The sequence below is a fragment of the Eschrichtius robustus genome, chromosome 14, assembly GCF_028021215.1.
Source record: "Eschrichtius robustus isolate mEscRob2 chromosome 14, mEscRob2.pri, whole genome shotgun sequence".
Taxonomy (NCBI): domain Eukaryota; kingdom Metazoa; phylum Chordata; class Mammalia; order Artiodactyla; family Eschrichtiidae; genus Eschrichtius; species Eschrichtius robustus.
Window position 1 is genome coordinate 78,382,932 of NC_090837.1, and position 26,020 is coordinate 78,408,951.

At 38.0% G+C, this 26,020-nt stretch overlaps 1 protein-coding gene across 1 annotated transcript in view; it reads left to right on the plus strand.

Moving 5' to 3' along the window:
- DCC (DCC netrin 1 receptor) overlaps positions 1-26,020 on the plus strand; it is a 946,816-nt gene that overhangs the window by 174,264 nt on the left and 746,532 nt on the right. The window lies entirely within an intron of this gene.

Below are 26,020 nucleotides of genomic sequence, written 5' to 3' on the forward strand. Positions count from 1 at the left end.
GAATTTTAACCTAGGTCAGTCTCACGTCGAGACACGTGCTTGTAACCACAGTAGGCTCTATCCAGTAATTTTAACAATTTTATTCAATACCTAAAGTTAACCCCACTTTCAAAATATTCCTGTGGATCCCAAGTGGTACCCACTGATCAATATTTGAGAAGCCATTTCAAGTACCCTGATGTCCAAGTACCAGGATGGCTATTACAAGGAGTGTAGCATTGTATTCATTTTTTTTTAACGGTGGACACCAAAAAGCCCTCCAGGTTGTTGATACAACTTAATTCCTGGTACTTTGGGATAGTGTTCTTCATTTTGAATCATTAATGGCTACAAATTTCCAAGACATAGTAATTGTCAGTTAACATTTGTTTAATTACCTTAAATAATATTCCTGGGTTATACTTTTCTTACAATATGTGCTAATAATATTCATTTTCCATTAGTGTTCAGCGAGTTAATAAAATTAGTGTTGCAGAGTTCCTGATGAGAAAAGGCATTCATGGGTCCTACTCAATATGTACTTTTAGTAATATTTCTTATGGAAGCCTAAGTGTTCCCTAGCTAATATTCTCATCCTAATGCCTGCAGGCTCCCATGCAATATGACATGTGACTTTTAATGCGTCATTAAACAAAAGTGTATGCCAATATTTTGATTTTTTTGTGCAGTCTTTAAGGACAATGGTGGAGTGAAAGATAGTGTTCTATTTTTTTTTTTTTTTAATTTTTATTATTTTTGGCTGTGTTGGGTCTTCGTTTCTGTGTGAGGGCTTTCTCTAGTTGCGGCAAGTGGGGGCCACTCTTCATCACGGTGCGCGGGCCTCTCACTATCGCGGCCTCTCTTGTTGCGGAGCACAGGCTCCAGACGCGCAGGCTCAGTAGTTGTGGCTCACGGGCCTAGTTGCTCCGCAGCATGTGGGATCTTCCCGGACCAGGGTTTGAACACGTGTCCCCTGCACTGGCAGGCGGATTCTTAACCAGTGTCACCAGGGAAGCCCCCAGAGTTGATTTTTTTTTTTTTTTTCCCCTAATGTATCAGTTAGCTTTTGCTGTATAGCAAACCACCTCAGAACTGAGTGGCTTAAAACAAAGACTGTTTATTTCATGATTCATTAGACTAGCTGGGTGGTTTTCCTGGTCTGAGCCAGCTGGATTGGTCTTACTCATGTACCTGCAGTCAGCTATTGTATTAGTGGGGACGGCTTGCTTGTGATGGCCTTGGTTGGAAAGGTGGGGACTTCTCTCTAGGTCTCTTCCTCCAGCAGGCCAGCTTGGGTTGTTCCCCTGGAGGTCCCCTGGAGATCTCAGGGCTCTAAGAGTAAGGGTCCGAGACTACAAGGTCTGTCTTCTGAGCCATAGCCTGGAACTCACAATGCAGCTTCTGCCACATTCTGTTGGTCAAAACTCATCACAAAATCATCCAAGATTCAAGAAGTAGAGGAATATACCCCTCACTTTGAGAGGGGAAGAGACCATGACCATTTTTACAATTTACCACAGCTAAAATTGCCATTCTCACTCCAGCCTCCTCAAGAAGTAATGTCTTTTGATCATAATCATAACCATAACTGCTAACACCTATGGAAGATTCATTGTGTGCTTTCTGTGGATTAACTCAATTAATTTTGACAGTAACAATATAGGGTGGCTATTATTTTTCCCCACTTTAGGTAAGGAAACTTCATCTTGGAGGAGTTAACTATTTTATAAGATATAAAAGTTCTCCAAAATGAGATTTCCCTTGTTAAATAAATTTTGGAAATGCAAGGTTAAACCGTGATGAAGAGTCTCTCTCTCTTCATCCATTCAGCCCGTGGGACTTCTTAAAGTTTTGAATGTAATAATGTGCATCGTGAATCTTACAGAAGGGAAGATTGTAAGCCTCATTTTCCAAACTTGGAACCTAGGAACCCTTCTTATGTAACATCTATTAATATCTTACAGGACAGTAGCATTCTATGAAATCCAGTTGGGAAAATGATGTAATATTTATTGTACTTAGGCTTCAAACTGGAAACCAGATCACCCCGATTTTACAGCAAATGTAAGCTGTCACTGAGTATATTAAGATGTATGCAAAATACCTTATTTTTTCTTCTAAGTTTGCTTGTTTGTTCAAAAAACATGGACCCTGTAGACATGTGAAAATTAAGCCCGTATTATCTCTGAATCCCCTCAAGTGTTTTGAACCGAGTTTATTTGTTTTGTAATGTTCTATCCCCTTCTCCTCCCCCTCCCCTTCCCCTCCTCCTCCTCTTCCTTTTAAACCATCCCCTTCTTTTGGTATTGACATCCCCCTGAGCAGTGTCAGTGTTAGCTGTTACTGACAGTTGGCAAATAGTACTATAGCATGGCAATAAGATACTGAATGAAATTATACCTTTGTCAAATTGCTTCTGAATCATTTACTTCAAGATAGTCAAATGAGAAAGGATCACCACCACCACACACACACCCCTCCAGCCATACAGATGAAGCAGGAGCTTGGGGAAACTTATCTCTAGCTCTTCAGTGTTTAGTATCTACTACTTAATACTGCTCTTGTCAGAGAAATAGCCTTGGGGAGGGAGTTCTGGAATCAAGATTAGGTTATATATGGGTTTATATACAGGTAGGGGAGGTAAGATCTTAGCATGGAAAGCTTCATCTAAAAAAATGTGCCCGGTCCTTTGTAACTGGCTTCTTTCACTGACCATAATGTTTTCAGGGTTCATCCACGTTACATGTGTCTGTGCTTCTTTTCATTTTATGACCGAATAATATTCTGTTGTGTGAACGTAGGAAGGCCAGATTTTTATCTCCTCTTCCTGTTGGGGAAATCCTAATCCCAGCCCCATCCCAAGTGTGGAAGACATGCCCAAGAACCTGATGAGCTTATGAACCTAGTGAAGGAAGGCTGGGTTTGCTTCTCTAAGAGCCAGACTGATGTTCTCCCCAGCAACATACTTTCATACGTTTTCCTATATTAATTATTGTTTCCAAAATGTTCGTCTTTCATACGCAGATCCAGAGCTTTATACTGTGTACTAATATCTCTGTTCTTTTGAAACACTGGAGAAACAAGAAAAGACCTGTTTTTTCATTTAGGTTTATTCTGTATTTCTATAAACGGTGAACACTTTTGAAGACTTAGATCATTGATTAGGAGAATATCTGAGTGTGGCCCAGTTAAAGATTGATAAATGATATTGTAACATCTATCTGGGAGGTCATCCGGGTTCTTCAAGAAGTACTGCAGACACAAGAAACTAAACTCGATCAACTAGGGAGAGACCAGATGATTAGGACTCAGGTCTACAAAGGAGCACACATTAGGAGATAGGAGTTAAGCCTTTATGAAAACCATAAATGATGATAAGACTGAAATCACTTATATTTGAATATGCTTTAAAGCTAATCAGAGTAGGGCTGACACTGCTTATCTTCCTGCATTATGGAAGGGACTAAGCTTCACCTCCTAGGAGAGTGAGATGTGGGAGAGAACTCCTCCCAACCAAAACAAAGTAGCTAATTGAATTGGTGAGAGCCCAAGTTCCACCGGGCCACATATTTACCAGGTAATAGAACCATATCAACAAAAGGTCATGTAGATGCTTCCCTGAGTCTCCATTTTACTGGTACCTGGGTTTGTGGACCGGGTCTGTAAGTCTCCACATAAACAAAAGGTCATGTAGATGCTTCCCTGAGTCTCCATTTTACTGGTACCTGGGTTTGTGGACCGGGTCTGTAAGTCTCCACATAAATGGCCTAGTACCCCAAATCTACTTTCCAAACCAAGTTTTCATGGGGGGCAAGGGAGAGGAGGGAGAGTTTCATGGTTTAGGCTTGGGATGGGAGTTAGCACAGCTACTGAGCTCGCCAGCAACTCTCTGCCATTCCCATTTGGTGTTTTCATTAACGATTTGAAAGGACCTTGGTGAAGGCAGTGTTCCCATATTGCACAACTCCAAGCGTCACGTTTCATATCTGAGACCATGTGAATGACATGAAGGTACACCCTGCATGGTCATACATGGCAGTCTGGGTTGGAGAGAAGGGGTGAGCAGTTGGGACCCGCAATACTTCCAAAATGTTACAATTTAACAACAATAACCGTTGTTAAATTTATTCATATCTCACCATATGTCAGAGCCTGTTAAACACTTTATATTCTTTGTCTTGTTTAGGGCATACAAGTTTAGAAGTTTGTACTCATTATTTCTGTTTAACATGTGAAGAAACTGAGGCTTAGAGAGATGCATCACTTGAACAGGGTCACACCGTTTGTAAGTGACAGATGCATCATGATTTAAACCCAGGCCACCTGTAGCCAAAACTTGAGCTCTTCTTCCTTGAACAAAGCTGTCTCCCACTTACAAAATGCTTTCATACACGTTAACTAATCCTTACAACATCTCAGCTGGATCAGGAGGGTCAGAGCTTTATTGACAAGAAAGATGAGAATCCGAGATGTTTGGTAATTTCCCCCAAGGTCATATAACTACAGGTTCTTAGCTAGAACTTGGAATCTTTTTTTTTTTTTTTTAATTAAAGTCTGGTGTTTTTTCCAGTTGTCCATGTTTCTTTGACAATAGATTCAATACACAGACTTTTTTAAAAATCAGCATAGGACTTTCCAAATCTAGCCTCTGCTACTAAACGAATGTGTAATTTTAAGCAAATGACTTAACCTCTCTGAGCCTCTGCTTCATTTCTAAAATGAGGATAGCAATACAGCTGCTTCATAGATCTATTGCAAGATTTACACTAAACCATAAGCATGCTTGCTAGCCAAGGGCCCGACATATTTTAGATACTAAATGTATAATCTCTTGCTTTCCTTCTGTCCCTCCGTTTCAACTCAAATGCGGTAGTTTCAGGACAAAGTACAACTTACATAACCAAGTAAAAGATGTATAATCTTTATAGCCGGCAACAAAATTCATCTTTGGAAGTAAACTGTTGGTCAAAATCTTCAGTATTTGTGGAAGGTATGATTCTGAGGGCATAGGTGTCAGCAGGAAACCCAGCTGTAAAAAGAGATGTGGTTAGGTTTTTCTGGATGAGAAAATTATAAGAATGTATGTTTTGCTACCAAAAAGGGAGGAGAGAAGAGAAGAATGGAGAAGGTGGGAAGGAGAGAGGAGCTGGAGAACTCGGGGGAGGTAAGGACCCAGGAGCAGGGCAGCCAAGGACTAGTGTCCCATGGAAAGTCGTAGAAGGATGTTTTAAAAATGGGAAGTGTATTGCTCAATTTAAAGCTGTTTATATTAATTTGGTCTAAACTCTACCAAAAAATCAAATTTCAGTAAAATTTTCCACGCTCATGAAGATATTTTCTGTCCCATCTGGATTACCATGAGGAAGAACAGAAATACATGGTTGAAAGTAAAAGAGACCCTAAGAATGTAAGCCACCTTGGCAGTCTCAGAAATCTGGAACATTGAGGGCCCAAGAAAATTTGGGGGAGATTTCAAGAGATAGACAGTCCCCGGGGGCATATGGGTTACACAGTTAAAGTCCAGTTAAAGTCAGTGAACCAAGAGACGCTTCTGATTTCAGCATGATTTAGATACATTAGGAGGGGACAAACTGAAGACATTAAGATGCAGGTTATAAAGAAATTTTAGGTATATTTGAAACATACGTCTAAACTGTCGACATTGATATAGAATGAGATAAGAAGTTTCCTCCTTTAGATGGTTTTGGCTTGAATAGACCAGAAGTTTGCTCTGGTGGCTCATGTCTGAATCTCCTTTATTTACATATTTACTTATTCGATAGACTTCATTTTTTAAAGCAGTTTTAGTTTCACAGCAAAACTGAGCAGAGAGTTACCAAATGCCCCCAGTATCCCCCTACACACATCCTCCCCTACTATCAGCATTTTCCACCAAAGTGGTACATTTGTTTTAACAGATGAACCTGCATTGATGCATCATCATCCAAAGTCCATAGTGTACCTTAGGTTTCACTCTTGGTGAATCTCCTTTATTTCTAATCTACAAATTTCTATCACATTACTGGGTAGTATGGAGAGATACCGTATCTCAGCCCATGTCTGGCTAGGTTGCTGATGACCAAGTGTAAAATACAGTCATTTCCCAGCAGGTGACCTGACTCAGCTGTGATATTCATACATTCATTCATATTACACATTTTGTCAAAGGGAAAGTCGTGTATATAAATACAAACATACGTACTTGATTATTGTAAAATAATGACAGCAATATCCAGAGCACAGCTATTAGTTTAGTAACGGATCACAGGAAGAGGATGCTGGAGGCTCTAAAGGAAGGAGAAACATTATCACAGCTTTGTCCTCAGGATCTGGCTTTTCATTAAATATCAGCCTGAAATAAATCAATTCCATCATACTCTTCTTTTTTGCCCTGGGCTGGTTTTTACAAGATCCATAATAATCTCATAACACTTGATATATTTACTGCCTCTACTGCAAACAGGTGTTTATCCTCCTTGCAAAATGCTGCTTTAACATAGGTGCAGATCTGGGAGTTTAATGTGATTTTGTGTTTTCCTATTATGAGTAAGGAATATCCGATTACACACCTCCTTTCTCAATCTTCCCTGGGAATGTATGGGAACTATTTCATTCACTGGTGGTTTAGTCCAGGTCACAGAGAGGCATCCCAATCCCCTTTCATGTGTTAACTCTGACTGATGTCACATTAAATGGTTGGGGGGCGTGGCTCTGCTGTTGCTATGACCACTCATGTTTGTGTTGCTGAAACCCACACTTGCCTTCAGTTCTGAGGCTGTCATGCAGTTATTCGCTAGCAAACTTCCCTTTATATATGGGATTTCCGAAGCTTCGATGCCTAAATGAGACGTGGTAGAAACACACACACACACACATATGCACAGACACACACACACACACACACACTCACACACACACACACACACACACCAGTTAAGAAGGTCTGCTTTTAGGCACTCTCCACCCAAATGTGTCACTGTGCCTAAAACGTCTTAGTCTGGATTTTTAAATCAGAATATTAGTTTGATGTTGATCTTGTCTCTTCATGGTGGCCTTTTGCCAAATGGTGTGGTTTGACATTTACCTAAACCATCAGGAAGCACTTCATAGGTAATATTCTAGTAGAAAGTCTGTATTTCTGAGTGACTGACTGAATCAGTCAAGAAAACTTGGCCTTTTTTCTACTCCCCCAAAGATGACTCAAAAGCCTAGATTAAGCTATTTGTCAAGAAAAACAAAATGCAAAACAGAAAACAAGTCCATAAATTTTCATATCATACCTTAAAATGGTACTTCATATTATTATTTTAAAAAGGAAAAAGAAAACCAGCATGGTCGGAGAAAGGTATAAACAAAAATTCCCTTTTTGGAAAGGACAAGGAAGAACACTATTCCAAAATCTATAAATCCAAAGGAATATTACCAAAGGTATATCTACTGCCACCTACTGGTGGCAGCCAAAGAGGTCACGCTGTTGTGTGGATACTTTGCTTTAATTGTACTGTGAAAATTCTTAAGATTCTGCTGATTAAATGAGGTGTACTTAAATTTGAGGTTGTTTTTACTTACCCCCTCCTTTCTTTTGATTGCTAGTTTCCTCTCTTCTTGTTGGTTTCCTCTTATTTTCTGAATTTTTTTCCCAGCTGGTTTGGACCCGTGAGATTTTAGAGCTTCTCAATTGACTCACTGACCAATTAGAGCCCTTCTTTAAGCTGTAGGCCTTTGGCAGGATGATCTTGACTTAAAATGTTTCCACTTCTTTCAGCTTTATGTTTGCGTCTACAAAAACTTACGCCTGGATAATCCTGGTTTCTAGTGGATGCCACATGTAGAGCAATCGGTAATTGTACTTCTGTTTGTATCATTGACGAATTGCCTCATATCCCACTGGTTTGAATACAGCAAGATCCAGAAGGAGCTGCCAAAAATGAGAGCTAAAAATTTGATGGCATCCTTGGAACATTCAAAACGTGGCATCTCAGTAAAAATAATAATTATTATTATTAATAAAAATGTATAATTATCATCTTTTAATTTTGCCAGAGAAGAATGATAAAATACAGTTAAACAAAATAAATCAGAACTACCACATATTATCATATCTCTTCATGAGAAAAAGGGCTTTTTAATAATCAAAAAAAAGGGAATATATTCTCAAGAAGGGAAGTTCACTTTAATTAAAAATAACACAAATTGGACATTACAAACTGGATTATAAAAATCACCAAATTTTCTTAAATTTTTTACAATATTAGAACCTAGTGAAAGCACCACCATGGACCCACTTCTGAAGACTAAAGGAGACATAACAGGTGCGTGGGATGTAGATAGAAAGGTCTAAAGTAGGAAGGGGATCAAAACCAGTGGGCAAATGGGAAACCTCTAGGTGAATGGGTGCTGAATCAGACAGGTGGTGTGCTGAGGCAAGCTGATTTAACATCTGAAATGGAAGGTGGATGGGCAACTAGAAAGATAAACCAGCAGGAGGCTCTAATCCCAAGTGGCAGCACAGTGAGTGGTATAGAGGAAGCGACATATAAATGACTGATCAATTTTAAAATGTGGAAGTCATAGAATTCAGAGTGAGGTCTTCATTTGGAGGGGGGGAAAAAACAAAACAAAACACTGTTGACCTTCTCCCCTCAAGGGATCAGTTCATACCATAGAGATACACGTGGAAACTGGCAAATTGTCATCATCTGTTAGGGGTTTTTTTGCAGGTTTTATGAATAAAAATGTTAACCTATGAATAATGTGGCACAAGATTATTTTTGCATTTTATCTATATTTACATAATAATTTTTTTCCTTATCACTTTTGATGGTATTATGTGATGAAAAGACCAAATTAGTTTTTATGGGTGGTATTTATAAGTGTGTTGGGTTAACTACATGGATGAGCTAAATAATTTTAAAGAAAGCAGTCATGAAGTGATTCAAGAGAAAATGCTTGTACTCAACAACATTGGTTTAGTTAAAAGTAATAAAAATGGATAAACAACTTTTCTTACAGAAATTAATGTTGGAAAATGAAATCATTTTATATTGGAGAGGTGCTGATAACTTACTAAAATCACTAAGGAAAACTAATGTTTTTATTTAGATTGCAGATAAGTTTATTTTCATACATTAAATTGTATAACTAGTAGATTTCTTTTTTTTTCTACATTAGAAAAGAAGTAAACAATCTTAGCACTGCCAGCAAAATCACAGTGTTATTAAACATAAAGGAAAAGGAATCAATATGGTAAATTACAACAAGAGAACATGTTTCTTTATAGTTTTTCATTATTTTAAGATCTGAATAGACAGATTTTCTTTTTAAAAGATGTTTGTGCTGCAATCCTAGCTCAGCTCCCTTATGTAATTTACATCAATCACACTTTCAATTATTTTTATCTTATCAACAAGAGACATTTGGTGAATCTGAGGAAAGAAAAGAAAAAAGTGAATGCCAACCAAAATTCCAAATTAATCCATTTTGAGTATTCTTTTTGAAATCTTAATTTATGTTTTGTATTTTTATAAATAAGCAAACCCAAAATTCTTTCAAACAGCAACTTTTCAGAATCTACCATTAGTAAATTGGATTAGGACTCAGGACCAGCAAGGTCTATGAAAGTGGTTTGAGAAGAAAAATAATCTGATTATCATAAATAGAAGACTTATTGAGTTAGGAGGAAATCACTCAATATTTTCCAGATTGACTGAAAATGATTGAATTCAGTTTAGAGCATTTTTCTTTTCAATATGTAGTATTATAAAATGGAGTGTTTATAGCTCACCTCAGTTACCCTTCCTGTTATTTTTATTACATATGTTATGTGTATTTCACTTAATGTTTTCCTAAGATATCTTTTTTAAATATTTATCCTTCCCAATGATCAATGTGTGTGTGTATACTATATATATATGTATAAAATACACACACATTTCTGTAAATTAAAGTTGACAAGTTAATTGTTATTTCAGGCAAGAGGGAAGACAAGTACCTCTAGAACAACTAATAGTTCACTTTATATTAATGTTTGTCTTCAAGGAGAACATAAGGAATACAACAGAAAGGTGGAAATGTACATATTGTGTTCACCTAAAATCTTAAATCCCAGAGAATCAGGTAATTGGCAGGAAAGTATCATCCAAGTGCAATTCTTTCATCTTAAAAAAACTAGTGGTTTAGTTGGATGGCCAAAACCTGTGTAGAACTGGAGATCACGTTTATTTTGAAAGCCTAAGGGCATGCATTTCTAGAAAACTCAGAGGCTTCAATAGTGTTTAAAAGTTTCCATTCAATTAAAGTGAATGCAGATAATCCGGGTCTCGGGCTGAGCTGTCTTGCACTGTGTACTTACTTGCTGGTCTTGTGCTCCAAGGCAAAGCTCTCTTAAAATTCAACAGATATTAACAGCTGCTGAACACCTTTGGGCTGAGAGGGGGATGGTATATCAGGTCAGGAACTTAAGCTTTTGGATAAAGACAGGCCAGAATTCTGTAGGTGTTAGCAATAATCACCAGGAATGAGCAGGCAGAAAGTCTAGTCTCCTGAAATTACACAGCATGGAGGGTCTACACTGAGCTACTCCATTGGGTCTTTGCAGAGAACAGAACCATATAATTTATGAAACCCCAGTGAAGATAATAAATAGGTCTAAGATACATATGTTTAAGAAAATATTATAAGCCTACCTTGGTTCTCTATGATGAAGTTGAACTTAATGGCCTCTAAAGATCTTTCCCTATAAAGTGACACATGATTCCAGGATAGCTTTCCTGACTAGCCTTAAAGTTTTCTGTACAATTAGGCACTGATGTCTAATTTTGATGGCTGTTGCCTTTCAGCAGAGATTGAGCTGTGCAGGGGAGGAAGATGTTTTCCTTGAACCACTTAGGGTTCCTGGCTGGGTCTGAAAATCAAATTGACAAAGACAGATGAACAGGAGAAAAGCATACACATTTTATTGAATTTGTACATGTATATGGGAGACTTCACAAGAGAATGAAGACCTGAAGGAGAGACCAGAGCAGGAAGCTTTTATACATTTTAGATAAAGAAACAATAGATTTGTGAGGAATCAACAAGACAAAGGGTTTGGGCTCTGGGTAGTAAATAGTGAAGAAGTGTTACCAAGTGAATTTGCCTCTGCTCCCCCACTATGCAGCAAAGCCAATTTACTGACACCAGATAGTGGTGAAAGAAAGTACAGCATTTATTGCAGGTGCTAAGAAAGGAGAATGGACAGCTCATGCTCAAAAGACCCAAACCGAACTCTCCAAAGGGTTTCAGGGAAGGGTTTTGAAACGCAACATTTGGGGTGAGTGTTGCAGCCTGTGGACGGACTTTCCTCTGATTGGTTGGTGGGGAGGTAACAAAGTGATGTTTCAGGAATCTTAATCACCAGCTTCCTGGTTCCAACCAGTCTGGGGGCTTGTAGTCAGTTTTTCAGAACAGTTCAAAGATGTACATCAGATTGTTATGTATATCCCTTGAGGAGGAACTGGGACTCCGTTTTATTGCTGAACTGTTGTTTAAGCTATCAGTACTTTTCTTGCTTGACTGCTTTTCCTGTTTCTGAATTCCCTCACTTCCCTAATTAGTAACTGCTTGAGTCTGCTCTTCAGCTCTCAGGGAAGGCCTAGGAGACAAAGGCCTTTTATACAAACAAGAAACAGGGAACACGGAGGGGCTTTTGTAATTGGGAGGGCCCCACAAGATTCTACTTGGTTTCAGGCATAACAGGAAGATAAGGATTAGTTTAACAAGGTTTGTTTGTACAGAGTATTTGCCCAAATTCCCTGTTGCAGGTGATAAGAATGTCTTCCCTGGTACACGGAACACACCTTTCAAATGGGAGTTTTAGGACCTGTTTCAGGGAAGAAGGGTGAAGGGGGAGAGAATAGAGTGATCTTTTTGCTTCTGCCATTTTCTCAAACTTCTCCAACTTAAGATATTTAATATGGTAAGGTACTATATTTTTGGGTAGTGTGTCCTGAACCCCATCAACTGCTTAATCTTGAAAAACATGTAAAGCCATTTGAATATGAATGCAAACTTCTGGAAGGAATTTGGTAGCATTTGCAGATGTTGTAGGTGTAGTTACTGTCTCCTCAACAGCAAAAATCATCCAGTCCAGAGAACTCTTTTGATGAAAATATATCAAGAAAGAACCTGTTCACTCACAGTGAGATACAGAAGGCCTCTGGACAAAGGATGTGTTTGAGAGAAAATAGGGTAGAAGGTATTGTCTGAAAATCTACTACCTTATAGCTGTGCTGGCAAGAAAAACACTTTTTTAAAGGGGTTGAAATATAAAAGCACTCAGAGCCTTTAAGCACTTCCTTTATGTAATTAAACAAGAAGTAGTGCTATAAGTTAATGAATTGCTAAAGGGGAAATGTAAGTAATATTAATCCAGTTGCATTTAATTGCAGGGACTATTACTGTACATATCATTTGCATGTCAAAGTTGAGGAAACTGAGCATGGAGAGTTTGGACAAAATTGAACTTTACAAGTTGAGTATCTATAGACAGTGTTAATGATGTTCAGCGAAGGTTTTTCCAGAATCTATCATATAAAAGCAGTGGTTTTCTGTGAACAGCATATTCTGGTTGCTATTTAATATCTAACACCAAACCAAAGAAGCATCATGGAAAGCCTATTTGAGACCTGGACCCAAAAAGATTTATAACAGAGCAAGAAGAAAGATTTAATATGGATACTGAGTTGAAGATAGGAAAAGGTAATTGGCCTAGATGCTGTAAAGAATCTTAGTAATTGTGTGATAATGTTTGTTGTGTATTAAGAAATAAATTAATACTGCTTTCTTTTAAAGACATATAAATCATGGAGCAATTATTTAAAAATTCCAGAAAGAAGCAGGTCAACAACTGCTGTGAAAACATCAGTTGAAGGAAGAATGCATTAGGGTAAATAAAGGGCAGGAAGATGATAGATAGCAGGAAAGAGAGGCAATATGATGAATATGACCTCTGTGCAAGGTGACTCCGATCTGGGTCACCAACTGTCAGGAACCAGGGGTCAGAATGGATTCCACAGCACCACACAGCAGGATTAGGGGATATACTTCGTATGGATCGGTAAGAGGAAAAGAAGGCACGGTGTGATGGTTAATTTTATGTGTCAACGTGACTGGGCCATAGAGTGCCCAGCTATCTGGCCAAACATTATTCTGCATGTGTCTGTGAGGATGTCTTTGGATGACATCAACATTTGACTGGGTAGACATAGTAAAGCAGATGCCCTCCCTAATGTGGGTGGGCCTCATCCAATCAACTGAAGATCTGAATAGAACAAAAAGGTTGAGTAAGAGGAAACTGTCTGCTTGACTGATTTAACTGGGACGTTGGCCTTTACTGGTCTTCCAACTCAGACTGAAATATTTGCTATCCTTGGGTCTCAAGGCAGCCAGATATTTGACTGCAACTACACATCAGCTTTCCTGGGTCTCCAGCTTGCCAACTGCAGATCTTTGTACTTCTTATTCTCCGTAATTACAGGAGCTAATGCTTTATAATGAATATATCTGTCTCTATATCCCTATCTATCTATCTATACTATTGGTTCTGTTTTCCTGGATAACCCTAACATACACGTGATACATGTGTTCCCCATTCCTTCATTCTCCTAGACGTACGCCACAGTAAGGACATCATGGGTTTGTATTTTAAAGCAGGAATCCAGCCTGTCACACCTATCCTGGCCCCATGAGGCAAGTGTGAGGACACATTTATCAGTGGAGGGACAAACAAACTCCTTGGGTGCCAGCCAGTCTGGATTAGCATAGGACCTTTATATCAAATTTTTCTGGTATGCTAGTAACCCAGCTTGTAGAGACTTGGTGGGCCCTGGGAAGTTGCCATCCATTATACTATGGGGAAGAAGCCACAGGCAGCTGAGCTTGGGTGCAGGCTTCCCCCTGAAAGAAGGAGTCCTCTGGTCTCGGCCACCTTATTTTCCATGCAACACAAAGTGAGCATCAGGGCCCCCTGTATGCTATCTTGATCCTTGAGTCATGCATTGCTGGATTAGACTTGATGATCTTCTATTAATGACACCATGAAAAATGCAGTCTTGCTGGGGAGTTGCTTCATGCAAGAAAAAGTCAGTATAGAAAATAAAGATTAGTAGGTCATAGTAGGTTAAAAACATACTCTTGAGTATTTCCTCCGGACTCCTAATACCATTCCCCCCGATTTTCTAATTTATGGAAGATGTGTGTTGAAAAGTAGTTGGAAACATGAACTAATTAGAATTCAAAGGCTTTGGAATACCAAGGAGACTTGTGTTAACTCAATATGATGAACATACTGGGAAATGCAGACTTTTTAGCAAGTAATAAAGATAAGATTCTATTAGAAAAAGTAATTGACTATGCATTATCCTCTGGAGGGAGGATCATACAGGCAAGAAGACTGGTTGGGATACTGGTACAGTGACCCATCAAGTGATTAGGGCCCTGGCATGGGGTGGCGACAGGGTTAATACAAATGAAGGAATGTCGCTGAGAGGTGCTTCAACAGATGGGTCAATAAAATGTGGTGACTCATTGGAAATGGATGATAGAGGTGAGAGGTCAACAGTAACTTCAAAATTGTAGGACTAGGCAACTAGGAAAAAAATGTGGTTTCAGTTAGGGACAACACATCTGTTGTGGGTCAAAGAAGATTAGTGACTGTGGAAAGAGGCTGATATCCAAATACAACTAAAGACAGGCTTAAAAATTATAATGAAACATGGGACTGGTTAGCAGTTGGCTAAGACTGAGTCGAAATTTGGTCATTGCTAAAGACTGAATTGTGCCCCGCCTCCTCCAAATTCATATGTTGAAGCCCTAACCTATGAGGAAGTGATAAAATTAAATGAAGTCATAAGGGTGAGTCCCTAATCCACTAGTGCTAGTGTCCTTATGAAAAGAGGAAGAGACACCAGAATTCTGTCTCTCTCCATGATGTGAAGACACAGTGAAAAGGCAGTCATCTGCAAGCCAGGAAGAGAGCTCTCACCAGACACTGAATCAGCTGGCACTTGACCCTGGACTTTCAAGTCTTCAGAGCTCTGAGAACATGCATTTCTGTTAAGACACTCAGGCTGTGGCATTTTGTTATGGCAGCCTGTACTGTCATTTTCATGCTTAGAAAATAAAGTAATTATGGTTTACTTTGCCTAATTAATTATTGTACTTAAGGCACAGACATGAAGGTAAACATCAGGAAACTAAAGGTAATGAGTGATTTATTATTAGATAATTGTATGATACCTCCAAGAATATATGAAGATGCATAATGTAAATATCTTGGAAAAGACATTGACAACTTCAGCTAGGTTTGCCTTCAAAATGTTTAGCTTCAGAATCATATAGAACCACTTTATTAGAGTACTGATAGCAAAAAGAGGAGGGTAAACCAAACAATTGGTGAATAATAATAGTAATAATAATAATGGCAACTAATAGTTATTGAGCACTTGTAGTTTTTGACTTTTTAAAATTTTATTTATTTTATTGAATAGAGTTGATGTATAATATTATGTTATAGGTGTACAATATAGTGATTCACAATTTTTAAAGGTTATACTCCATTTACAGTTATTATAAAATATTCACTATATTCCCTATGTTGTACAAAATATCCTTGTAGATTGAGCACTTGCATCGTGCTGAGTATTTTCTGAGCACCTCGTGTATATTCATTTAAATAGTCTTTGTACAACCCTATTAGGAGGTACTATTATTAATCTCATTCTACAGATGAGGAAGCTGAAGCAGAGTGAGAGTCAGTAAGTTGTTACAGTCACAGAGCTGTAAAGGAAGTGAGGAGAAATAGTGAAGGAGAAGAATCAATGGCAGTTTCCAAATCTCCAAAGTAGTCATTCTTGGGGGGAAAAAATATTGCTCAATTTGTATGAGCTTTGGTTGAAAAATTGTCCTGAACCAAGGGATCTTGGGGAAGAAAGGGGCTTGGGGTGCAACACAGCCTAATTCTCCATTGGATGACAACAGTTCTTTTCTCAGCTGCTCTGGCAGGCCACCCAGGCTCAGTGCATATTCCTAGCAAGAGAGTAGCTCTCTGCTTCCCAAAGAAGCCCTTTCCAAGGTGGCAGGGCGCCCAGTGTTTCAGAATTCCTCAGTATATTGAGCTCAGATCTCTCTCTGTACCCTATGCACTTTGGCTTTCCTTTCTTAAAGCTAACATTCCTTGAACTCCTGCTGTGTTTCCTTCTGGGTAACTGAGCATTTTACAGCATTTTCATATCCAGTCACACCAGTGGGTGTTACCACTCCCATTTTACAGATAGGGAATGTGAGGTTGAGAAAGTTGAAACAACATAACTGAGCTGGTTTATAACTCAAAGGGTATGGGTTAACCACACACTACATGGGTATTCAGTGGCCAATGCCACACCCATTTCATCTAGTTGTCCTTCCCTAAATTTTCTAGTTAAGCTACATTGGAAATATTAGCTAAAATTGGGTAGAATATCCCAGATGTTGCACTACATTGGACCCTTATCTCACTGGATCCAAATAGTATATTTTTATAAGTATTACTTAAGTGTGACATTAATTATTAAAAATAAACTTTTTTTTTCACACACACACACACTGTATTTTATTTTTACAAGAGATAAATAGACTGACACCAAGCATTGTAAATGGATGACCACAACAAAAGCAACAATGATTGCAATAAAAATAAACTTTTTATATTAAAAAATCAATATGTGCTCATTATATAATACTGTTAGAATGTAAGAAAATAATAATGACATAAATTGTTTAGCATTCCTGATCAGGGTCAGTCATTTCAATCTTTTTTTAGTATTAATGTGTCTTTCTTATTTATTTATTTTTGATGAACATTTGTTTATTTTTCCAATAGCTGTATCTGCACTGCATTGATTGTTGTGAATCCTGCTTTTCTTCCTCAGCATTGATAACATCAACATTTTATAGATACTCATAAACTCTTTGTAAACATGATTTTAATGACTATATGATATTCCATTATTGGCCAGCTTCACTTTGCCAATCCTTTAGTTTCCATCTTTATGGAAAAATTCTAAATTAATTATAAATGGTTTGGTGATTAGAATCTTTGTAAATATTTTATTGTTTTTTCCCCTATATTTTAAATTACTTATGAAGAAAAAAGTATTTCAAAAGTGGGATTACTGACTTGAAAAGTATTTGAAAACTATAAAAAATTTTGTCTCTCCTTTTCTCTCTCCCTCCTTCCCTGCCTCCACACACACACACACTCACACACACACATTTATTTATATTTATTTTTAAATTTGGTAACTCTCTTACCAAAAGGATTTTTTTGTTGTTGTTGTTGTTTCGTTGGTTCTTCATTGTGGTGCGTGTGCTTCTCGTTGAGGTGGCTTCTTTTGTTGTGGAGCACAAGCCCTAGGCACGTGGGCTTCAGTAGTTGTGGCACGTGGGCTCAGTAGTTGTGGCACACGGGCTTAGTTGCTCCGCAGCATGTGGGATCTTCCTGGACCAGGGCTCGAACCCATGTCCCCTGAACTGGCAGGCGGCTTCTTAACCACTGTGCCACCAGGGAAGTCCATTACCAAAAGAATTTTAAATAATTTATTCTTCTAGAAGCAATTTATGGAAATGACTTCTTTAAATCCCTTTTTTCCTAAAAATTAGTATTGCCACATAGACCCTAGGTTTTGTTGGGGTTTTTCTCATTGTTTGTTTTTTTAGCAATGTTTTATACTGTTGAACTTGGTTCTTGTTGATTTTATGATCAGGTGAAACAGCTAATATTTTAAAGAGTCTGATATTTTCCTTTCTATATCAGTGTGTTATTTTTTAGAAAAGTCTGGTTACAAGGTATTACATAAACTTCCTTAAAACATACTATGTAATTTCATTAATCTATGCCTAGTTCAGATTACTCCAGCTGCCTGAAAACTCTGGTATCCCTGCAAAAAAAAATCTTACTATTCAAAGCCCTTTTCAAGTAGCACTATCTCCAGGCAACCTTCTTTCATGTAGCCAGGTAGAATTTGTCAGTCTTTGCTTTTTGTCCTCATTGTTTAAACCCATTGCAGGGTGAAATGCTGCTACATGTCATTGTTTCCAACAGGCAGTGATGATACTTTCCTGACTCAGACCAATTTTATGTTGCTGGAGGAAACAAGGTAATTAGAATTCTTAGTTATACTAACAGGAGAAAAAGACAGGAGAGAGGGTGGAAAGTATATGTATCTGGTAGGTAGCGTTTTGACAGTAAGAACCATGTGAAAAAGAGGGAAACTGTAAATGCCATTTGTAATTTTATGGTGTTTGTTGAGTTTGTGGATGTGAATCGCTGCTCTGAAATACTAAAAGATATAAAACTGAATGTGATAAGGAACTTGAAATAGGTGGAAGAGAAAGATCATTAGAGCAGTGATCTACCCAGCAGTTTATTTAGCTAGCATCTGAGATTCTATTGTTTTGCTATCTTATGATAAACTATGTGTTTACACTCTTCATGAACTAACACACACCTGGCTGTCAGAAAATTCAGGGCACAACATGACAGGAAATGTGTAACACAGCTGACTTTAAAGGATAATTGCCACCCAAGCAAACCAAAGTGATAAAGGATCATCACCTCCATAGCAGTGGCTGTTTTGAGAACACTCTACAAAAGGATGGGTAGAGATTTGAACCACTCAGTCAATGACATCTGTGATTTACATCATTCAGTTCTTCACATTATCCCAAGATGCATCATGCAGAGAATTAGAAGCTTGTGACTTAACATTTACAATGTTAGGACAATTAAGCATTTAAGTGTACACTGCCATATGGTAGGGTCACAAAAGAGATAGGAGATATAATCCCTACCCTGGAGAAGTTTACAATCTTTATATAGAAATAGCTTGCAGGTAATATAGCAGTACATCCAGGCACTGTATTTTATTTTACTTTATTTATTTTGTTTATTGAATGAAAGATTCTTTAAATTCTAAAGTGCTTTAAATTTCTAAAAGTTTCACACACATGATTTCATGTAATTCCATAATAACTCCCTTTTTTAATCCCCTACTGCTCTTTTGCCCCTCCCCCCTCTCCTCTCCCCACTGATTAACCACTAGTTTGTTCTCTATATCTGTTAGTGTGTTTCTTTTTTTGTTTTATTCACTAGTTTATGGTATTTTTTAGATTCCACATGAGTGATATCATACAATATTTGTCTTTCTCTGACTTATTTCACTTAGCATAATGTCCTCCAAGTCCATCCATGTTGCTGCCAATGGGAAAATTGCATTCTTTTTATGGCTGAGTAGTATTACCTTGTACATATATACCACATCTTTGTTATCCATTCCTCTGTTGATGGACACTTAGTTTGCTTCCATACCTTAGCAATTGTAAATAATGCTGCTATGAACATTAGGGTGCATGTATCTTTTCAAATTAGTGTTTCTGTTACTTTGGGATATATACTTAAGAGTCAAATTGCTAGGTCATATGGTAGTTCTATTTTTAGTTTTACAAGAAACCTCCATACTGTTTTCCACAGTGGCTGCACCAATTTACATTCCCACCAACAGTGTAGGAGGGTTCCCTTTTCTCCACATCCTCACCAACATTTGTTATTTGTGTTCTTTTCAATGGTAGCTATTCTGATGGGTGTGAGATGACACCTCATTGTGGTTTTGATTTGCATTTCCCTGATGATTAGCATTGTTGAGCATCTTTTCATGTGCCTGTTGGCCATCTGCATTTCCTCTTTGGAAAAATGTCTATTCAGTTCTTCTACGCATTTTTAAATTTGGTTGTTTTTTTGATGTTGATTTCTATGAGCCGTTTATATATGTTGAATATTAACCCCTTATCAGTCATGTCATTTGGAAATATTTTCTCCCATTCAGTAGGTTGTCTTTTAATTTTGTCAGTGGTTTCCTTTACTGTGCAAAAGCTTTTAAGTTTAGTTAGGTCCCATTTATTTTTGCTTTTGTTTCCTTTGCTTTAGGAGATGAATCAGAAAAAAAATATTGCTACAATTTATGTCAAAGAGTATTCTGCCTATGTTTTCCTCTCAGAGTTTTATAGTATTCAGTCTTACATTTAGGTCTTTAATCCATTTTGAGTTTATTTTTGTATATGGTATTAGAGACTGTTCTAACTTCATGCTTGTACACGTAGCTGTCCAGTTTTCCCAGCACCACTTATTTAAGAGTCTGTCTTTTCTCCACTATATGTTTTTACCTTCTTTGTCATATGGTCATTGACTGTAGTGTGTGGGTTTATTTCTGAGCTCTCTGTTCTGTTTAGAGAATTCCTAAGTGACTTCCCTAGAGTCTTATCTAAATAGTAGCCCAAAGTATGTGTGAATAATTCTAGTGACTGCAAAATCATCACCTGTATACTCTTTTTTTCTTCTTCTTCTTTTTTTTTTAATCAAAGTATATAGTTGATTTACAATGCTGTGTTAGTTTCAGGTGTATAGCAAGTGATTTAGTTATACAGGTATATATTGATATATCTATTCTTTCTCACATTCTTTTTCATTACTGGCTATTACAAGATATTGAATATAGTTCCCTGTGCTATACAGTAGGTCCTTATTGTTTATCTGTTTTTTAATAGTAGTGTGTATCTGTTAATGCCAAACTCCTAACTTGTCACCCCCCCTTCCCCTTTGATAACCATAAGTTTGTTTTTTATGTCTATGAGTCTATTTCTGTTTTATAAATAAGTTCATTTGTATCATTGTTTTTAGATTCCACATATAAGTGATATCATAGGATATTTGTATTTCTCTGACTTCACTTAGTATGAAAGTCTGTAGGTCCATCCATGCTGTTGCAAGTGGCATTATTTCATTCTTTTTTATGGCTGAGTAGTATTCCATTGTATATATACCACATTATCTTTATCCATTCATCTCTTGAGGAACATTTAGGTTCCATACGTTTTTGAATAGGCTTGCCTGCAACAAATATACCAATATTAAATGAAAATATGCTTCTGTATCCATTGGTATTCTATTACTTGAGGCTATGGAGAATTAGTCTTATTCCTAATCCATGTGGTAAAGTAGCTCTTTAACTATTGTAAATAATGGCAGTTGCTCCCATTTCAGTCATTGCTTCTCTAAAAAAAATATTCCTAGTTCCATCAGTCTTTATGTGACTTGGTTTAAAACCTGCACATTCTTTTTGCACTTTTCTGAAATTTATTCTTGAGGTTTTTTAGGAAGTATAGTGAGCGCTTAGATGCAACACAAGTTCCAGTAGGGCTGGTTTCATGAGCATGTGACCTATACAGTCTTGCATGATCTCCACATGCTTAGAAAGGTCTCAGGCATCATTTAATGCTCTACTGCCACTGACTTGAAATTTGTGACAGTTTTTGAACAAGGGTCCCCACATTTTCATTTTGTACCAGTTCACGTAAATTATGTAGTTAATCCTGTGTCCCAGCTCTGGTATGATCTAGCTGTATAAATGATTCACTTCCCATCTTCTCTGTAACTAATATAGCCTGAATACATACATACATACATATATATATATATATGTATGTATGTATGTATAAAATATAGCCTGAATATATCATATATATATATATATATAATCTATGTTTTAACAACTACATCACTCTACAGTTCATAGTCTATTTATTATGAAACACAACCCTGTGATCTTCTTCTACTGTACATTCTTCATGTCTCCTTCATGCTGGATTGTTGAAATTGTTGTTGGAAACAAAAATAAGATGTTCTATTGATTCCAGTTAAGCATAATCTTTAAAGATTCGGTCCATGGTTCCAGACTATTGAGATCTTAGTAGGCTCTGATTGTGTCATCCAGCATTTTTGTTGTTCCTCTTCATTGCAGGCTACTGAAAGACACTTGTAATCCAGTCTTATAAAGAGATGGCAAATATAGTAGAAAACATTTTTAAAATGTGAGGAATAGTAGTTCCTATATACATAAACTAATTGTTAGGGTTGGTTTAAAGGTGTTTAGTGTCTCCAGTTTCAGTGGCAAGGGAATGATCCTGCTTCTTCTTCTCTAAAGACACTCTGATAGTTCTTATTGTCACTGAGAATTGGGATGTAAAATTACTACAGTTGTAATGGGGACTTCTGCTAAAGGAAGATCTGTTCCTGAAACTGTATGGTGTTCAAAACTCATCTCGTTGCAGTTATTTAAGTATTGAGTAACTAGTGTTAATCTTTACCTTGGCAGTGAAGTCCATTTGGCTTGGAGCCTCTTGGTAGCCAGTTCTTTTAGTCATTGCACTAGTATTGTATGAGAGGAGACATCCTCAAGTGAGGAAAGTACATGAGGTGTACACACGTATAACCACTTATAATAAGAAATTTCTGAATTAAACAATTATTTGCTCTTATACACAGTTCACCATGGAAAGTTTTAAGGAAAGTTAAATTGTCCAAGTATGATGATGTCCATTTTTATCTTAGCTGTCTTTAGGGTCAGGTGGTAAGATATTCATCTAATGCATAAAACGACTAGGTTGAATTAAAGACTAGTCTGATTAATTAGATTTTTAAAAATATTTGGATAATTTAACCATTTCCCTATCTGATCTGAGTAATCATTTACTCAGAAATATAGGCGTGAACTCCTCACAAGTGAGGAAACATGGCTTTACATTTGGGCCAGCTTTTCTTTTGCCACATAAAGCTGTGTATTAGAGTGTCTGGTACTCAATATGGTTTCTGAGTTTTCTCACTGTGAAGTAACAGATTCAAGAGTGAATCTACAGTGAGATCACTGTACTGGTTAAGACACCTTAGTTCTAGTTGCAGTGCTGGAATAAGTTGATAATGGCCTTTAGATCTGTTATTTACTCATCATATCTAAAGTGAAGGAGGTATCATAACCCATCACTGAAGTCTCTCTAATCTCCAACATTGTAGACATCTGTAAATTTGTGAAATGCCTCCAGGGAGACAGGATGTAAATGATTTATGCTATTGATTCATTTGGCAAGTGGAAAGGCTAAGCTCAGACATGAAAAAGAAAATTCTTCTATTATAGATCCATAGGCTGAAAGAACCACACCACTCAGATCTCAAGAAGTGCTTGGTAGCAGTTAAAGTGACACTTCAAAAAGCACATGAGAATTTTCCTCACATGTGTATATATCTAGATATCTACACATTCAAATATTCATTCATCAAAAAATATTGTGCATGTTCTTTGGCCAGATACTGTTCTAGATGCTGGGCATATGGTAGGGAATACCACAGGCAGACTCTGCCTTTATGAGCTTACACTGTGAAGGAGTGTGGGAGAAGACAGATAACAAACAAGACAATGATGTAAAATGTACTGTGTGTTAAATAAGATGATGAGGTAAAGATTATATTAAAGCTATGGTATAAAGTAGCAAATTAATGTGGAGGATCTAGGGAAGATAATTTCACTAGATAATTCCACAATATTGTGTCCAAGGAGCTGCCCACTGAGAAGATGACATTTGAGTGAAGATCTGCAGGAAGTAGGGTGCAAGTCATAAAGCTGTCTGAGGAAGGATGCCTCAGGCAGAGCCAGCAGCAAGTGCAAAGGCCCCGAGGTGGGAGCTTGCTTCCTGAGTCTGAGAAATGGTAAATAGACCAGGGTGGAGGGAGCTGAGTGAGCCAGGGAGAGAGGAAAATGAGGTCAGGATATAATGGAAGCCAAATCTCCTAAGATTGTGTTGGCCATTCTAAGGACTTTAGCTTTTATGCTGAGTGAGCAACATTAGGTGACTTGCTCTTTAATAGGATCCCTGTGGCTGCTGGATTGAGAATAGTTTGGGGGCAGGGGTGAAAGCATCAGTCCTGTTACAAAGCCATTGGATGATATCCCACAGATATTATTTTCCCTTATGAACTAGTTCCTATTACAGAAAATATCCTACGTTATCTATAGCCTGGTGTCGTACTATTGAATTTATTCACTTACTTATAGCTGTACTGTAATTGACTGGTACAAAATGCAGTAGTTGTTGCACTAGATTAAAGTTATATAATTTTGGCTGTTAAAGTATATGCAACTGTAGATGCCTGTTTCCCCTACACTTATGGATCCAGGACAGTATGATTCAATTAAACAAAGGTTTATTGAGCACATACTTTGTATCAGGCACTGTTCCAGTTACTTGGAATTCCATAGTCAACAAATGAGTCTAGGACTTCCCTGGTGGTGCAGTGGTTAAGAATCCGTCTGCCAATGCAGGGGACACGGGTTCGAGCCCTGGTCCGGGAAGATCCCACATGCCGCGGAGCAACTAAGCCCATGCACCACAACTACTGAGCCTGTGCTCTAGAGCCCATGAGCCACAACTACTGAGCCCATGCGCTGCATCTACTGAAGCCCACGTGCCTAGAGCCCATGCACTGCAACTAGAGAAGCCACCGCAATGAGAAGCCCGCGCACCGCAACAAAGGGTAGCCTCCGCTCGCCGCAACTAGAGAAAGCCTGCACGCAGCAATGAAGACCCAACACAGCCCAAAATAATAAATAAATAAATAAAAATTAAAAATTAAAAAAAACCCAAATAAGTCTACTATCCCTGCCCTCATGGAGTTAACATTTTAAAAGAGAGCGAACAGAGAAAAGTAATACCAAAGTAGAGGACACAATAAGTAATTGATCAAGTTTATTAGAGGATTATGAGTGAAACTGAAAAAAGAAAATACAGGCCAAACTAAGGGGATAGGATAAGTCTTGGTGTTAATCAGATATTCTAGTCAGGAGTTTTAAGAAAATAAGATTTAAGCAAAACTTGAAAGAGATCAGAAAGTTAGCCATGGAGATTTCTGGGTGAAGAATGTTCCAGGCAGAGGAAACAAGGAGTGACAAACAGGCAGTGCCAAAGCTCCAAGGCAGAAACATGGCTGTCATGTTTCTAGACACACTCGATCAGTATGATAGTACGGAGTGAGCAGTGGAGAATTAGTAGGGCATAAGCTATGAGTCGAAGTGAGAGCCTGACTGTGTAGTCGTATGAAAGGTCTTGTAAGGACTTTGGATTTTGCTTTGTATGAAATGAAAAGTCAAGAGAGGAAGAAGCATGATCTGATTTAAGCTATCGTCCCGGCCACTGTGCTGTACTAGGATGTAGCAGGCAAGCATGAAGGTAGGGAAGCCAGGTAAGCAGCTATCACAACAGCACAGGTTAGAGATGATGAAGGCTCAGACAAGGATGGTGACAGTAGAGGTGGTGAGAAGTGATCACATTCCGGTGGTATTTTGAAGGTAGATTCAGATAGAAGGTAGATTGGATATGGGTCTGAGACAAAGAGAGGGGACTATATGACAATAACATTTGGTGAGGCCTGAGACTAGAAGGATGGAATTGCTGTCACCAAAGATGGGGGAGATTCTAGCCGAAGTGAATTTAAGGCAACACCAGAGGTCTTGCTTTGGACAGGATGCATTTGGACATATAAGTGGAGATGCTGCATAGGCAGTTACTATACAAGTCTGGAGTAGGAAGGCTGGTGTGGATTGAAGATATAAATGGGAGTCAGCAGCTTATAGTGGTTTTTAAGACCATGAGACAGCAGGAGATCTCCAAAGGAGTGTCTGAGGACAGAACAAAGAAGGCCAAAGACTGAGCCCTGCATACTCTCACATTAGATGATTTGGGAAAGAAAAAAAGAACTCAAATAGCTCAGAGTTGGACTTGTTAACTTCTGGTCTATCAGTATAGATCTGTTATTGAAAGTGTTTAAACTCATTTCAGATTGAAACTATCTTTTAACTATCTTTGTAGCACAATCCTTTTTGGATGTACTCAAAGCATAGACTTTCCAAAAAAAAAAAAAGTAAGTGTGACTTTCCATGACAACTCCAGTCACTTGGTAGTGACCACTTGGAATGCTGTGCTACAGAAGTTATGAAGGCCAGACATGGGTTTCATGGGGGAAAGAGCCCCACGATGGCATAGTGAGTCCTTCCAAGGGAGCAAGATGGGCAAACGGTAGCTTGCAGGCCATGAGTTCCTTACCTCATGCTGTGCAAATCTCATTGGAAGTTCTTCCTCTTGGGGT